This window comes from Lathyrus oleraceus, chromosome 3 (genome assembly GCF_024323335.1).
Source record: "Lathyrus oleraceus cultivar Zhongwan6 chromosome 3, CAAS_Psat_ZW6_1.0, whole genome shotgun sequence".
NCBI lineage: Eukaryota > Viridiplantae > Streptophyta > Magnoliopsida > Fabales > Fabaceae > Lathyrus > Lathyrus oleraceus.
In genome coordinates this window covers 296,930,649-296,935,172 of record NC_066581.1, presented here as the reverse complement: position 1 = coordinate 296,935,172, position 4,524 = coordinate 296,930,649, and the positions used below count along the sequence as shown (strand labels likewise).

The 4,524-nt window shown below is 38.7% G+C and overlaps 1 non-coding gene across 1 annotated transcript; it reads left to right on the top strand.

Annotated features, from left to right (window-relative positions):
• Positions 1-1,569: 1,569 nt before the first annotated feature.
• Positions 1,570-1,676, top strand: LOC127133346 (small nucleolar RNA R71). Its single transcript, XR_007807329.1, has one exon. It is a non-coding gene; the product is annotated as a small nucleolar RNA R71 (small nucleolar RNA).
• The last annotated feature ends 2,848 nt before the right edge of the window (positions 1,677-4,524 follow it).

The following is a 4,524-nucleotide window of genomic DNA, read 5'->3' as shown; positions in this document are numbered from 1 at the left end:
TGCCTTTCTTAACATCTATAATAGCTCCAGCTGTAGCTAGGAATGGTCTTCCTAATATGATAGGGATGTTGGAATCTTCTTTTATATCCATGATTATAAAAATCAGTAGGAATATAGAATTGTCATATGTGTACCAGAATGTTTTCTAGCATACGTACGGGAAATTTAACAGAATGATCCGCAAGTTGTACGGACATCCTCGTAGGTCTTAGTTCTCCCATTTTGAGCCTTTCACATATGGACAAAGGCATTAAGCTAATACTGGATCCTAAGTCGCATAATGCTTTATCTATGACAAACTTTCCGATTACAGAGGGTATGGAGAAACTACCTGGGTCTTTCAGCTTATGAGGCATATTGTTTTGTATTATGGTGTTACTCTCAACAGTAAGTATAACGGTTTCATTATCCTCTATCTTCTTCTTGTTAGATAAGATTTCTTTGAGAAACTTAGCATATGAGGGCATTTGAGTGATGGCTTCTGTAAAGGGTATTATGATATTCAATTGTTTTAGAAGCTCTACGAATTTTTTAAATTGCCCTACACTTTTATATTTAACAAGTCTTTGAGGATAAGGGATATAGGGTTTATACGGTGGTGGGGGCATATAAGGTTCTTCTTTCTCTACGGCCTCTTCTTTTTTATCTACCTCTTGATTGTCTTCCTTCTCAATTACCTTACCAGGGTCCTGGTGCATGGATGGGTTTTGAATTCTAGGGTCCGTCCGTCCGTCTAGTTCTGTCCCACTTCGTAGTATAATAGCATTTGCATGACCTTTCGGGTTTGGTTGTGGTTGTCCAGGGAATATGCCTGCGGGAGCAGCAGTAGGTGCTTCTTATTGAGCCACTTGCGATATTTGTGTTTCCAACATTTTGTTATGGGTGGCTAACGCGTCTACCTTGTTTACTAACTGCTTGATTTGCTCACTAATGTGTATGTTTTGATTTAGGAAATCCTTATTTGTTTAGGCTTGGGTAGCTATGAAATTTTCCATCATTATTTCTAGGTTTGACTTCCTAGGAGCATTTTGAGAATCTATGGTAGCTTTATGATATCCTGGTGGTACATCAGGTGCTTGGTTAGGTGTATAAAATGCATTATTGTTTTTGTACAAAAAATTAGGATGGTTCTTCCAACATGGGTTATAGGTGTTTGAGTAAGGGTTTCCTTGAGCATATTTTACCTGGTCTGTGGAGGTTCATGTCAAGAGTTGACATTCTGGGGCAGCATGCCTCAGAACTCCGCATATCTCGCAGTTTGGTGCTACGACAGCCACGGTGGTTGCGGGTGTTATGGTCAAGTTGCTTATCTTTTGAGTAAGAGCATCTACCTTGGTGTTGACATGGTCAAGACTGCTTAATTCGTACATGCCGCCTTTCGTTGGAGGTTTCTCTACGGAGATTCTTTCGCTTCCCCGCTGCTAATGGTTTTGGGCCATATTTTCAATAAGTTGATAGGCCTTATGGTAGGGTTTATCCATTAGTGCGCCACCTGCGGCGACGTCTATTGTCAATCTTGTGTTGTATAAGAGACCGTTGTAAAAGCTATGGATGATCAACCATTCTTCTAGACCGCGATGTGGACAAAGCCTCATCATGTCTTTGTATCTCTCCCAAGCTTCAAAAAGTGATTCATTATCTTTTTGTTTAAACCCATTTATTTGGGCTCTTAGCATAGCCGTCTTACTAGGTGGGAAATATCGTGCTAAAAAAACTTTCTTCAACTCAATCCACGTAGTGACAGAGTTGGATGGTAGAGGCTGGAGCCAAACTCTAGCTCTATCTCTTAATGAGAATGGGAAAAGACGTAGTCTTATAGCTTTAGGGATGACACTAATTGCTTTCACTGTGTCTGCGCATTGCAAAAACACTAACAAATGTAGGTTTGGGTCCTTCATGGGACTACCTGAAAATTGGTTTTGCTGTACGGATGACAATAATGAAGGTTTTAGCTCGCAATTATTGGCCTCGATGGCAGGGGCAGCGATGATGTTATGTGGTTCATCCTGCAAAGGGATTGCATAGTACTTAAGAGGACGGTTTTGCGGTCCTTCGGCCATCTCTGGTTGAATAACTGATTTAGGAATAGGGATATTAGGATCGGGAAGATTTAGCTTGATACAATGTTCTCGTGTCAAATCTCGTATCCGGCGTTCTAATCTTAGATAACACTCAGGTTCGTCGAACGGTAGCTTTAACTTCTCTCCTTGAGAGCGAGTACTTGGCATACATTCGACAAATATAGAAAGGAAAATAGAATTATTTGCCTTAGTCTATACTAGGCAACACTGGAGTTACGATATCGACTAAATTAGTCCCCGGCAACGGTACCAAAAACTTGATCGCGACTTAGTAAGTCTATGAGAATCGTGATTGTAAGTGCACAGTCCTATCGCGTAGTTTTAAAGATTATCGAACCCACAAGGACTAATAATCGAGCGTATCGTTATCTAATGTTACTATGTAAATCTAAGGCTGATGATCGTTCTAAGATTGGAGGGATGAAGATAAATAACTATAACATAAACAAAATATTAATAAAGATATTTAATAAAGGGACATCGGTATGTAACGCATCAAACTTCGGGGATTCGATAGATATTTGGCGTAATCTTATTGGTCAAAATATTCTTCAGTAGAAATTATTTATAGAAAGGACTTAGTCTCACACTCTCGTTTTATTGACTCTGACCATACTCCTAAACCAGGATGCTTGGTTCTCGCGGTCTCATTTTGAATTTAAAAGTAATTTTTGAATATGAATAAAGTCTAATTAATCCTAAAGCGCTCTCGCTGTGTTTAGGATTAATGCCTAGTTTCAGCTATCTGGTTAAAATCTCAAACTCTCGTTCTTGTTGACCGTAACCTTTGTTTGTTTTGTACTCTCGTACGAAAAACAGTTTGAATAAAATAAGAAACTAAAACCGGAAAAATAAGTTTTATAAAAAAACCAACACCAATTATTTACAAATCCCATCGTTTCGACGATCTTTACATACTGATACCTAGGGGTTTAGCCGGACATGGATCCGGTAACAGACATGGTATTCGGAAAATAAAATATACAATAAGGCATAAATAAATAAAATAGCAATCAAAATAAAACCTGGATTACGAATTGAGAACTAGAACTAAATCTTGATTCTTCAAATAAAATAATGTCGACAGGCTTTGGCAATGCGTAACCGTTACAATTGAATTCAAATGCATAAACAATAAATTGCAATAGTCCCCGGTGTGGAGAACCTATCACTTTTACAAAGTAAGAAAAACTGCCTAGGAAACTAACCAAAAAATAATCTGACTAAAATTAAGCGTGTTCTCAAAGGAGAAACAACCCTCCTTTATATATTCTCCACCTCCCTAGATTGTAGCAAAAAGGTGAGTGGAATCGTGGCTAATATTGTGGAGAAAAAGTAGGGAAGACCAGGTTATGGCGGTTGCCACAACCCTAGTTTTGGTCTCCGTGGTGAGCGCCACCTTTTGAGGGATGGGTGCCACAGTCTTCCTTGCTTTGTGGCGGGCGCCACCACTCCCTTTGGATCATGTGACGGGTGCCACACATCCAGGTGCGCCATATGCCATTTGGTGTGGTGGGCCTCATACTCTCTATTTTTCTCCATTTTCTTCTCTTTTTCTTTCCTTTTTGCTATTTTTCACTTTGCTTGCTTGTACACCTTTTATTTGATAAATACCTGCAATAACATAAAATACTCCATAATAATAAGTGTTAATCAAGTAAAAAGCAGTGCATATGAAGCAAAAAATACGATACGTTTTCGCGTTATCAGCAACCAACTAGGATGTCCCTTAAACTGGCTAATCAATCAATTAAGTACCCGATAGGTATTATTAGAAGATATCCCAGTTAGAATCGGACAACTCTATATCCCTACTGATTTTCTCGTAATTGATATTAAGGAGGACGGGTAAATTCCTATCCTTATAGGAAGACCATTTTTATCAACTGCTAGAGCCATGATAGATGTAAAAAGAAGAAAAATGACTTTCGAAGTAGGTGACGAGAAGGTAGAGTTTATCATATCCGAATTTCTGAAAGCACCTACCATGGATGACTCTTGTTGTGAAATTGATATCATTAACAAATGCATAAGAGGGTTGGATAAGGAAGAACCTATCTAAACAATAAAACTATCCTTGATGCCCATAATGAAAGAGGATGGATTTAAGTCAGTTACACCTTACATAGACGATATCCTTAATGAATTCTTAGAACATACCCCTGATCATATGCCAAGCACTAAGAAACCCACAATAGAGCTTAAGGAACTACCTAAGAACCTGAGATGCGAGTTTCTTGATGAAGAACTCAACCGTTCAGTTATAGTAAATGTCAATCTAAAAAGTGCCGAAACCAATCAACTCTTAGAGGTCTTAAGAAAATACGCTGCAACTCTAGGCTATACCATCTCTGGCTTAAAAGGAACAAGTCCCTCAATCTGCATGCAGTGGATTATACTAGAGGAAGATTCTAAACCCTCTAGAGAACACCAAAGAAGGATA